The sequence below is a fragment of the Falco punctatus genome (genome assembly GCF_963210335.1).
Source record: "Falco punctatus genome assembly, chromosome: 5".
Lineage (NCBI taxonomy): Eukaryota > Metazoa > Chordata > Aves > Falconiformes > Falconidae > Falco > Falco punctatus.
The window spans coordinates 69,881,573-69,893,742 of record NC_137584.1 but is presented as its reverse complement, the minus strand read 5'-3'; the positions used below and the strand labels follow the sequence as shown (position 1 = coordinate 69,893,742).

Sequence of the window (12,170 nt, the reverse complement as noted above, 5' to 3'; positions counted from 1 at the left end):
ATAAACACACTGAATCTGGAGTAATAGGAGGATTGTTGTCTGATAGCTACAGAGAGAACTAAGCAGGAAAATCCTCAGAATGTTCTGCACAGTGGTCCTGATTTCATCACTCAAGAGCCGATGCAACAGTCAGGTCTGTGAGTTTCATAGCAGTCTTAATTTAAAAGAGGAGCTAGTATCAAAATGGAACAGAGTTTAAGATTGTTTACTTTGTTTTTAACACTGTTTATTTTGGAATGAAAAGTGTAGGTGATGAACTCGTCAGAAGTTTGAAACTGTTACATGTTTTCTCTAAAAGACTAAAGGGTCTTATTCTGTAGGTTGTAAGTGTAGCATTTTTCACAGATTACACAATGGTAGAAATAATATCATGTAAAAGATTCATCAATTTGTTTTCCAAGATTCAAGCCATGCAGTGACAAGAACACTTGAAGAAATTTCTAAAATTCATTTGTATTCACTGCATTAAGTTCATCATAAAAAGAACGAAAGCTGAAAGCTTGTTAAATTGGTCTATTTCATCTTTATTTCCTTTTTAAATCTTAGAGACTGACTAAGAGGGGAGAAAAGTGGGGCAGGGAGAGAGAATAATAATAATAATAATAAAAAAACCCCAAACACGAGAGAGAATAATAATAATAATAAAAACCCAAACACACATATTTATGCACTCAATTTATTTCCTTTATTGTTTTCTGATGGTTTTAATTAATCTTCCCCTGCTGGGAATCAGATTTTCCTTGGTATGTTACTTTTTGCTGGCAGGTGAAATGTAGTAACAAAACCATCATTGTATTAAGCTCTCTGGGCTCACAGAAGAGTACACACAAATATGATAGAAATATGATGCTGTTAATTGTAAAAATTAAGCACTTTGAAAAGGTTCAGATATGAATTAGGCTACTTCTGTTCTTCCTGATGAATATCAGAGCAAGACTTCTAATACTGTTTAGTTGTAGGCTTTCCATACCAGCTTACAAGCGGTTGTCTGTCCCTTTAAACATTAAGATAACTAGTTATTATAACAATAAATTATATATGTTTGGATATGTTTGTTTTCTATGTTAGATTCTTTATCCTAGAATGGAAATGATCTAGCCTAAACTGTGATTTCTTGTTTGTTCTTCCTACTACATGTGAACGCTCACTTACCTTCTGACTGGATTTAGCATAACACAACAGCTTTCTTCACACAGACCCTGCTACTTTAATTTCAGTAGGCAGCCACATCACCCACCAGTCATTCCCTGTTTGTAAACAGCAAGTCCAGTGGGGCATCTCCCTTGGTTTGCTCACTGACCAAATGTGTCAGGAGGTACATGAGATAAATGCAATCTGTGTTTTATAGGAAGTGTCTGACATTCTCTTATAAATGTATTAGGAGAGCTCTGCACATTAGTGCAACATCTACCAATGAAAATACCTAAATACCCAAGTGCTTCTGTATATATAAGATAGCCAGGCACCAAAACACTTGGGCTCCTGCACTTTCTGCAAACTACTACCTCCATGCTCAAACCACCTTGAGGTGACAAAAGTGTTGCCTACTATGTTTTAAAATTTTTGAGCATAAAAATGAGACGTGTAAGAAGTTATCGTGGAAGTATATTGTTGAGAGTTGCTTATTTGCTTTTGCCTTTTCTTTTGTGCATTTTCTTTACTCTTACAACAACAAGAAGTTCCACTTCTCTGCCTTAGCTTTGAACAGGTATACCCTGAACATTTGAAATGCATCTTAACAATAATAAAAAACCCCAAAAACTGTTACCCAAAACAAACAGAAGAGGTTTAAAACTTATGTAATAAAGCTTTATGTAATAAACCCTTCTTAAAGATTAATCTTTAAGAAAAATATGGAATAATACTAGGTGATGTTGCCATTAAACAGATAAGTTTTAGCTTTTTGAGGTGTGAAGTGTCTCTTGGCTTACTTGAGTAATTTTATGATATACTTAAATACACAATCTTAATTTTTATTTGTGAACAAGAAATAAAGACAAGCTTCCAGGAGAATTTTCAAAGTAATACTGTACCATTTCTTCTGATTCAGCTTTCATTTCTCCATAGATCCTTGCCTGTATTATTATTTAACACTTTTACTGACCTTCACCATTGCAGTATCTCATACCCTAGCAGCAAGCCAGATTCCAGCAGTCTGTGAACTACTTTGACGCTACAGTCTTGTGCAACATCTCTTTAAAAGGTCAAATTTGGTTTTACAGAGCAAAGTTTATCCTACTGTTTAGAAAATATATCCTGGGATGCTATAACACATCTTTGGCCTGAAATGGCTAAACTGCCTTTGAAGCTGATTTTTTCTCAGAAGACAGAAAAGAGAATCAATCTCAATTTTTGGGTACTAGGTCTAGGCAAAAATACAGGTTTCATTTCCTTTTCTTCCACGACCTGCATTTTCCTAGCAATTTATTAATCATAGAGCTTGTATGAGCTGATTTGTGTCATTGTTTGTAACTGCAGCTGGCAACATCATTTGGTGTAAAATCAGAAGGCTCCAGTAGGAGATTCAGATTTGAGGACTGATTTCTTCTCCTTTTTCTTTCCTTCTATTCTTTCCCCTAAACTCTACTAAACACAGCAGAAAAATGTAGAGAACTGTCACTCTTGAAAATTCAAATCTTTAAATGATCAATACCAGAATATTTGAAGTTGCATACATCAAGTTTTAGTTTCAGAAACATGCATGCACGTTATGTTCATGTTGATAACACAGATAGGCAAGACCTTCCTTAATAATTTAAGTCTTTTGATTCAGCTCTGCAGCTTATTTTAGGAAGTTTGCCAAATCTGATTTGGCTCAAAGTTGCTTGTATATACATGACAATTTAACTGGTTGCTTTTCTTCTTTCTTTTTACTACCTCTGGGAAAAATCCTGTTGCTGTAACTTCAAAAGTACTGGGGTTGAAGTAGGTATTAGCCCATAACCAGCAAGCTTTATTTTAGGCAAATCATAAGGGAAAGGCTAATGCAGTCCTTGGAAAGGCATATTTTTAAATAAAGTATCAATAATAATATTATTCATAATTTAGGGAAATATTTCTTTGATGAATTCATAGGCCACATGAAATGTAGTTTTATAGATTGACATGCTGTACCAACTATGCTATTCACTTGATCTCTTACACTTACACCAGTATTAGATAACCAAAGCAGAATGTGTGTGTGTGTGTGCATGTGTGTGTATATATAGGATGTGAACACATTTACACATCCAATTTACTTATAAAGTTATATAATTTTGTTTCAAGTACTCCTCTTTTAGACAGTTTTATTTTTTTTTGCCCATGTCTTTCAGGCCATTGCAAATACAATTCTACTTCCAAACTGAAATGTCCTGGTAAACTAGAGGCCTTTGAGCATATAGGACCGCTGCACAGTCACATTTTTATTACTTTTCATCCAATTTTGAAATCCATTGCATTAAATCCTTGTGCCAGGAACTGGTGTCACCATACGTGATGGGTACTACCTCCTTTTGGCTACAACTAAGAATGGATAGAGTAGTAATATTGACAGTACATAAATAATTGGAAAACATATGCAGGCTGACAGTTTGTTATATCTGTGACTGTATAGAAATTAAAATGTATTCTTAAAAGATAACATTTTAGAAGTCCTAGTAAGATATACACGATTGTATAAACCTAGTTCATCTCCTAACTGTCAGAGACTGAGACACAGAAACAGTTCTCTTGGTACTCTCTAAAGTCTCTGCCTCTTTCGAATTATTCTAGTCTCTTTTGTGGTATCTTGTAGAACAAACTGCATGTGTTCATCCATATATGGGGATCCTACTGATGTATATAATCCAAATTAACAGGCAAGTACCACATTTTATTATCTATAGCATGCAACATAACCTCAAATAGGAGTTTCATAGAATCATAGAATGGTTTGGGTGGGAAGGGATCTTCTAAGAATATCTAGTCCACCCCCCTGCCATAGGCAGTGACCTCTTCTACTAGACCAGGTTGCTCAAAGCCCCATCCAACCTGACCTTGAACACTTCCCATGATGGGACATCCACAACTTCTCTGAGAAACCTATTTCAGTCTCACCACCTCATTGTAAAAAATATCTTACATCTATCAAATGTAAACCCACCCTCTTTCATTTTTAAAGTGTTGTCCCTTGTCATGTTACTACAGGCTATGATAAAAAACCTCTTTCTGTTTTTCTTATAAGCCCCTTTATGTATCGAAAAGCTGCACTAAGTTCTCCCTGGAGCCTTCCCTTCTTCAGGCCAATACTCCAGCTCTTGGAGTTTCTTCTGCTCCTGGTAGATGCCAGCTGGAGCTCCAGTATCCTTCACCAGATTTGCCTGTGTTTGAATTAGCAGAAGATTATAAGCAGTTTCAAAGTCCAATCACAGGTTTTTACATTGTCGTGAATAGGGCCTGGCTACTGACAGAATGTGCCAATAGAGTTTGTTTTGTTTATTCAGAATTCTATAAGGTTCTAGTAATGTATGTCTGTACTGCACCACACTAGCTAGTACAGATGTTAATCCACATGCTGCAAAGCATGAATTTCATGCATATGATACAGTTATTTATTTGTACTCAGCCTGTAGAAGGTAGGGTCTGATGTATTTGTCTGACATGTTTATGACTAAAGAATCAGCCATTCATCTTTGAAAGTTTCTGTTGTCTTATCTCATTTAGGCTGGGACCCCTCAGACAGGGTACAAACCTGTTTGAGAACTTTACCTACAGTTCCTGTATGAATATTATATACAAAAGTTGTGCTTTAATATTAGGGTTCTTGAACAAGTAAAACCATAGGAAAGAATTAAAGCTTTAAATGAGTCAGATCTATTTGTAAATATAGTTGTTTCTAAAGTACAGTCATATATGAAATACTTTCTTGAATACTTCAGAATGACCTGTTATCCCCTTAAAATAAATTAATAGGCATATCACTTTTCTGTAACTAATTATTGTAATTTTAAAATGTTAAAAAGCAACATTATTTTTTAAAGAAAGCACTCTACCAGTGTTACTTAGATACTGGCTATTTGAGAGTTCTTTGTTCTTTGAATGTGTTTGATAACAATTGTTATATTAAATATTAAAATGTTCTTTGTATTAAAGACTACAGTATTATTCAATCATCTTTGGTCTAAATCTATGGGGTACTACTTATGACTGACTGTTAAAGAAAATCTGAAATTTTGCAGAAATATTTCTTCTCAATTTACTGATACCAGGACAAAGTTTAAACAATAAATATTAGCAAATGGTATGGTAATAAGTAACAGAAGTATTTGTAAAAAAATAGTTTTTAATGTGAAATCATACACTTATCTTTTACCCTGGTGCATGTAATGAAAGTGTAAACATTTATTTTTCTAAAAACACTAACATTCAGTATTTTTTCTAAATACAATTCTTCAACTAATATTTTTCATTAAGCATAATTTTTCATGTTTTTCCATTCTACTGTCCTCTCATTTATTTATTTTGCATTGATTGTCTTCTGTCTCAGAGTTGGAAACCTGTTTGTTCCCATATTTATATATTCCATCCTCAGAGCCAGTTACCTTGGAAACTGTATAAAGTGCATCTTCTTGACTATTTGTTCTATCAAATCACTGAACTGCCGCCTTTCCTTTTTCATCTATTGCTCCACAAAGCTTGGTACTAGCAAACAAACATGCCCAGCTTATTTCTTACTGTAACTCCCTTTCTTAACTACTCAAGGTGACACTGTACTGTACATGTCTTCTCATTTTCAGGTAATCATTAAATGCCTACCGTATATACTTTTTTGTTAAGAACAAATAAGTAGTATCTAGATACTCTTTTCTGCTTGCAGCTACTGTTGCAAGCAGCAAATCTACACACAGCAATAACATGTTTAGTAAGAGATTCTCTTCACAGCAGCAATAGCTACTGCTTCCTTTTCCCACACACTACCCCTTACTGTGATGTGGAAACCACCAGAGTATGGTGAAAAAATATTTACTTAATAACAATAATTAAGAATGACAGTCTTAGAATAGTATAAATAAAGTCATTAGACATTTCTCAAGAATCAGAATTCCAGTAATATAGGTACAAGGTTGTAGGTTCTTATCCTCATCTGGTCTTAAATGAAATAGCTCTATTGAAATTCTTAATATGTCAAGATTAGTGGTTTAGTTCTGTCTTGATGTCTCTCTGCTTTTCTATAATATTCAACTTGCCTCGAAAATCCTGAGAAAAATAATGGTGCTGGTATTTTACACTGAGTGTAGCAGGCAACAGGAAAGATGCTTGTGAACAGTCAGGTAAACAAAGAGAACTTTTTGTTAGAGTAAGGCTCAAATTGAATGTGCAAGTGAGAGCTTCATCTGTCTAGTCTTACTTTTATAACCAAACTCTGAATATGTATGCATTACTTATAAGCATTGTCACAGTGCCTGTGTCACTTAAGCTTCATTAAGAGTGTAAAAAATGTCAAGGTTAAAGCCCTGTGAGCTGTTGCACATCTCAGAGTTTCAAAATCCCATGGAACTTAGTATTCATGATGGCACAATGGAAGCCCATTTCAGCTTAGTGTAGCAATCCAAAAGTTCTGCATCTGATTGAAACCAGGTATTCATGTTCCTTTTATAATTAATAGAGAGAGGGAGGAACATTTAGAAGGGACTAAAGACACAAAGGATAAAAATGTTAGTGCTATGGACAGGGAGAATTAGGTGCCTTCATGGATGTGGTTCCTGTCTCTCTCCATTGACAATATAAGGAACCTCAATACTAGGCTTATTTGTTAGGCACATGTATATAATTATACATGTTGCTTTTCTGAGTTGAGTAAAGGTGGCCTGCCCACCTAAATCAATATTGGCAATTTTGTCTTTTTCAGGATAAGATACATCAAGATTCTGAGTCCTATTTGATGTCCCTACTTACTAACCTTGATTCCAACCTAACAGAGAATAGGTACTTTATTTGTAAACCATACAGAGATGTTTTTATTGAACATACTGTATCTCAAGTCATTAGGACTTGTTTGTGTGGCAACTGATACATAATTTAATCATATCAGTCTGCGCATTTTGTCATTTTAAATTTGAGGACAAGTACAAGCTGGACAGCACTGCCCTCTAAGGGTGTCAGGCTGAGCCCAGCAGTGGCCATGGGCACAGGCTTCAGTCAAAGAATATTAAATGAAGCCAGAAATTTATTTCACCTAGTTATATATTATCAAGTGGTCAGTGAAGCCACTCTTAGGGTGGGTAGTGTCTATAACTCAGACTGGGGCAGAAGGTCAACTCAGTTACCCCAAAGGGGATCCAGTGGGACCACAAGGAGGTCTGACCTCTGCAGCTAAGCACAGTTAGTACCTATGATCCTGCCTTAAGAGAGCCATAGTTAGTCCCACCTGGCTTTTAAACATCTAACGTGAGATGAGATGAAGCTAGACCTTTAGTTTGAAACCTAGGAATGAAATGAGAAATGAGGCTTTGTCATTGCAGATCATTTTGCCAATGTCAATTTGTCAAAAGCCTTCATGGAAAGATTTTTTTTGACCAAACTTTTGTCAGAAGTAGTCATGTCCAAGAATGCTTGTCTAGAACAAGTTGTTGGTTTGGCTTTTTTTTTTTTTTTTTTTTGTCAAAAATATCCCCCAGTATATATGTAAATATATATATATATATACACACACACAGTGGAGACGGTTAATCAGTTTTGTTCCATCAGGTGTGAGAAGCGGGTCTCTCATAGATACTCCTCTTTAAGAGGAGAAAATCCGTCACGAGTGCTTGCTGCTCTTAATGCCTGGTGTATTTTTTTCTTGCTTTCAATTTCCACCACTTACCTCACCATATTAAATAAAATTTAAAAGAAGAGTTCTAATTCTTTTCCTTTATCTGAACAGCAAATTGTGCTACATCAGTATTTATTTTCTCAGAACAGATCGTGTCTTGATCTATTCAGATGACCTCCAGTTTTCTAGCCACAGGTTGTATATTTGAAGGGATAGTGAGTAGTTTACTTCTGAAAAATTTTCAAAGTTTCAGCTCTCCCAGATGAACTCCTTCTTGCAGATCATTGCGGATGTTTAAGGAGATACTAATTTCTGGATACCTTCAAGAAGAAATAGACAGAAATGTTAACATACACAAAGAAGGTGATTTGGCTAGTTGAATATAGCAGACACTGCATAATTCTGAGAATCATTGAATATAAGTCACAATATTGTACAGATTCACTGTAGTTAGCATCCAGCAAATCTTAAGAAATGTATTGCAAGTCTGCAATATCTTCCACTGCAAGTTTTATGATGCTTTTCTGGATCCAAAAAGTTAATTTTTTCCTTATCTCTTCCAGAAAATATAGGAGGCTCAAAAGAAACTGCTACATAGAAAGCATTGTATCTGTCATTCCTTATTATTTAGTCTACTTAAAATCAGTTCTTAATCTAGGATTTGGAAGAAACACAATACAAAAATAAAACCACACAGGGATACATACATGTGTATATGTACACACATAAAAACACAGAGCAAGGGATGTACCTATATCTGTATATTAAGATATATGAAGAGATATACTGTTCCTAAGGACTAAGGATTGGATGATTTGAGTACCTGAAGTGGTAGGAATATTGCATGAAGGAAAGAATGCAGCCATAAAGAAAAATTTTAAAGATAATTTCCATGTTCAGTGAGTTTGGTTATGTTTTTATGCTTTATTTAAAACTTGTTCTAGAGTTTATCTCGTCTTTAATGAGAAAAAACAGTGGTTCTGAATGTCAAGGACTCCTTTACATGAGTATCACTAGTGGCTTTAAAGTGGGGGCATTAGCAGGGAGTTATAAAAAAAGGGAAAATGAAGATTTTAATTTCATGACAATTGATTTTCTGAAAATTGGTGTTTTAAAGAGAGACTTTGACCAGGATCATTAGAAAGGATCTTAGGGGCTGTATGACAAGATCCTATTGATTGTCATTTTACTCTAATATTCTTTCCCTGAAGAAATATTTTAGATTCCAAAATGATTTTCTCACCCTGGATTTCTGAGAGGTAAAATCTTAATTGTCATGGATTTGAGACTATTTGGGAGAAAATGCAAACGAAAAAAAAAAAAAAGTAGTCCATTCAGGTTAACTGGAATATTTCACAGCCACAGTTTCATAGCATTTTTTTTTTTTTTACCTAAATGATTAAGCTTAAATGTATTTTTAAAAAATATAATTCTTGAGTTCTATGTCACCTTCCAAATCAGTCAAAAAAGATAAGTAACAGTAAGACATATTTAGAAGGCTAATATGTTTTTCAGTTCAGGGTTTTTTTGAATAGAAAAGTTGACCATATTGATTTTTTTCTAAGAACGTTTGATAATTTAAAAAAAAAATCAGGAAGCTATCCAAGCTGAAGGCTTCAATTTGATCATTTGAAAATATTCTTCATTTGGGGTCATGAACACCAAGGATGCTTCAGAGAAACTATTGTAGCTGATTCTTTAAGAAAAAATTCCTTCTTCCAAATCTGGATGTACCTGGACAGATAGATACTGCTACTTCAACGTAGTCTTGTCTCTGATTGTCACTATAAAATAATTTCTTATATTGCTTAGAGGAAGGTATCAGTGAGTAAAGAATGTTCACAAACTCATTTTTCCATAAATGCAATTATCTTCTTGGAGTTCTAAGCCTTCTTTCAACTTATTTCAGTTTCTGATTGCCTTTCTTTATGTCTTGTTTCTGATGGTATCTTTTCAGCCACAGCACAAGAAAGACATGAGCCTTTTAGAAGGGGTTCAGAGGAGGGCCACTGAAGCCATCAGATGGCTGGAATACCTCTCCTCTAAAGAAAGACTGAGAATTGGGGTTATTTAGTCTGGAGAAGAGAAGGCTCTGGGGAGACATTAGTGCAGCATTTAAATACTTAAAGGGAGCTTACAAGAAAAACAGAGGCTTTTTACCAGGGCCTTTTTACATTGGACACAAGGAATCATTTTTTTAAAATGAGGTGGTGAGACAGTGAAATAGGTTTCTCAGAGAAGTTGTGAATGCCCCATCATGGGAAGTGTTCAAGGTCAGGTTGGATGGGGCTTTGAGCAACTTGGTCTAGTAGAAGAGGTCGCTGCCCATGGCAGGGGAGTGGACTAGATATTCTTAGAAGATCCCTTCCCACCCAAACTGTTCTATGATTCTATGAATGAATGAGAGTTGTTTTATTAATCCACTATAATGTTTTAGTCAATTTGCACCAGAGTCAAGAATTGAATGCTGGTTATATGGACATGGTTTTCTAATACAAATGATTTTCTGTATTGCACAAGTCTTCTAATGAATTACTGAAACACTTAGCAGAAAAGAGAAATACAGTCAATGTCTTTCAATCAAGCACCCTAAGCATAATCTAGAAATGGTAGCAGACATTTTGCCTGTGCAAATATCATGTAAACAGGTCAATAATATTTATGTTTGAGTCTTCATAAAAATGTATCTTTTATTTCTCACTGATGGTTATTTGCGACCATTGTTTGCGCTCCATTCCAAACTAGCCGGCTCAGGCTGGAGTTCTGTTAAAGATCTCTGACCTAGGTGTAAATTTTTGATATTGCACAGCTGGAAAATAATAGTGTCCTCCACATACAGCTTCTCACAGATATAAAATACTTGTAGACATTTTGTTTTAGAAACTTCCGTATCTATACCAATTTTATGTAATGGGTGCAATATATACACAATTAATATTTGAAATACATAGCATGTAGTCTTTCATTGGTTTAGATGTTAATTTTAAAGGTAGAACATTTCCTGCAAATGCTTAAAATTTTAATTTTCTATCAGAAATTGAAGATCCTGAGACTTCAAAAAAACAAGTATAATTAATTTATTTAGAAACAAGTATTAAAAGGACAATAACTTTAGTATCAATTTCTGAGTGATTATTAGAATCAGGGGAACCAAATAAAAATTAATTCTAGCTTGCAAGATACTTAAGCAACATTTTTAAAGAATAAGATGGTTTCAGTGAGCTGATGTATTTTATATCCATTGATGAGTATGATTTGCTAGCTTTCTAGTGCCTTTCTCAGCATTGTGTGTTTGTATTAATGAATGATAAAAACAAAGAAGCAGAATAACTTATAACCTGTAAATCAGCCTAGGGCAACTGTGTAGACAGTAAGAAATAGCTTAATCATTGTCTTCAAGGAGGTCAGAAGGTTAATCCCAAAGACAAGTAAATTTATGCATGAGCTCGTATTAGTCCCTTCTCCATCATTTGATACTTCAAGTAAATGGGTTGCCCTGCAGTTCAGAAGAAAAGATACTGCACTGCGGCTATGATATTTGGCATTGCTTAGATAAAGCCTGTTTAAAGAGGGAGAAAATAAGATTGCCATAAGCCTCTTGTCAGCTTCCAGCCCAAAATAAATTCATACATATAAAAAAAGACTCAAAGAAAATAATAATAAAAAAAAAAAAACCAACAAAGTGGAAAAATAAGCTGGTCAAAGCAAACACTTAACACATCTCTGCTTTAGGCAGTATTCATACTATATAGTGAGGGTCAAAACAGTTGAGGTGAACAAGGAGTATTTTGGTGCAGGAAAATGGAAAAAACCCCAACCAACTAAGCTAATGATTTAAAACAGATTGAAATTTTAAAGTGAGACATATAGGTCACAGTATCAGATTCAGGTTGCTAAGGCACAGTAGGCAAGTTTTAATGAATTCTCAGTAAAGCTTTTTAAGACAGGCACTAAAGACTGGAATATTAAGATAAACCTTTTTTTTTTTTTTTTAATCAATAGGAAGAGAGCTAAGGAAAATTCTAGGGAAAGATCAAACAGAATTATGAAAACTTAGGTTTTCAACAGGGAAATGGAGCTTTCTAAGACTGATTTTATTAACTTTTATATAGGAAAAAAAAAGATTTTTTTTCAATGATTTACTTCTATTTATATGTTGGGGGCAGCAGGGATACTGTTTTGTCTTCTCAAAATGTTAGCAATCTAACAAAAGCAAACCTTAGAGGAGGTGGAACTAAAATAAGAGGGAATGGAGTCTCAAACAGAATCACTATACTTAGCAAGCCAAACCAGTGTGGTGATGGAGATAAATGCTTCCTTTTTGTATTTGAAGATGTAGGAAAAATAGGTGTATATATACAAGATGTCTCCTCAGTGTAGCAGAAATCCTCTTTGT

At 34.6% G+C, this 12,170-nt stretch overlaps 1 protein-coding gene across 4 annotated transcripts in view; it reads left to right on the top strand.

Moving 5' to 3' along the window:
• The window catches only part of GRIK2 (glutamate ionotropic receptor kainate type subunit 2), a 454,658-nt gene that overhangs the window by 374,038 nt on the left and 68,450 nt on the right, over window positions 1–12,170 (top strand). The gene's annotated exons all lie outside the window — the stretch shown is intronic.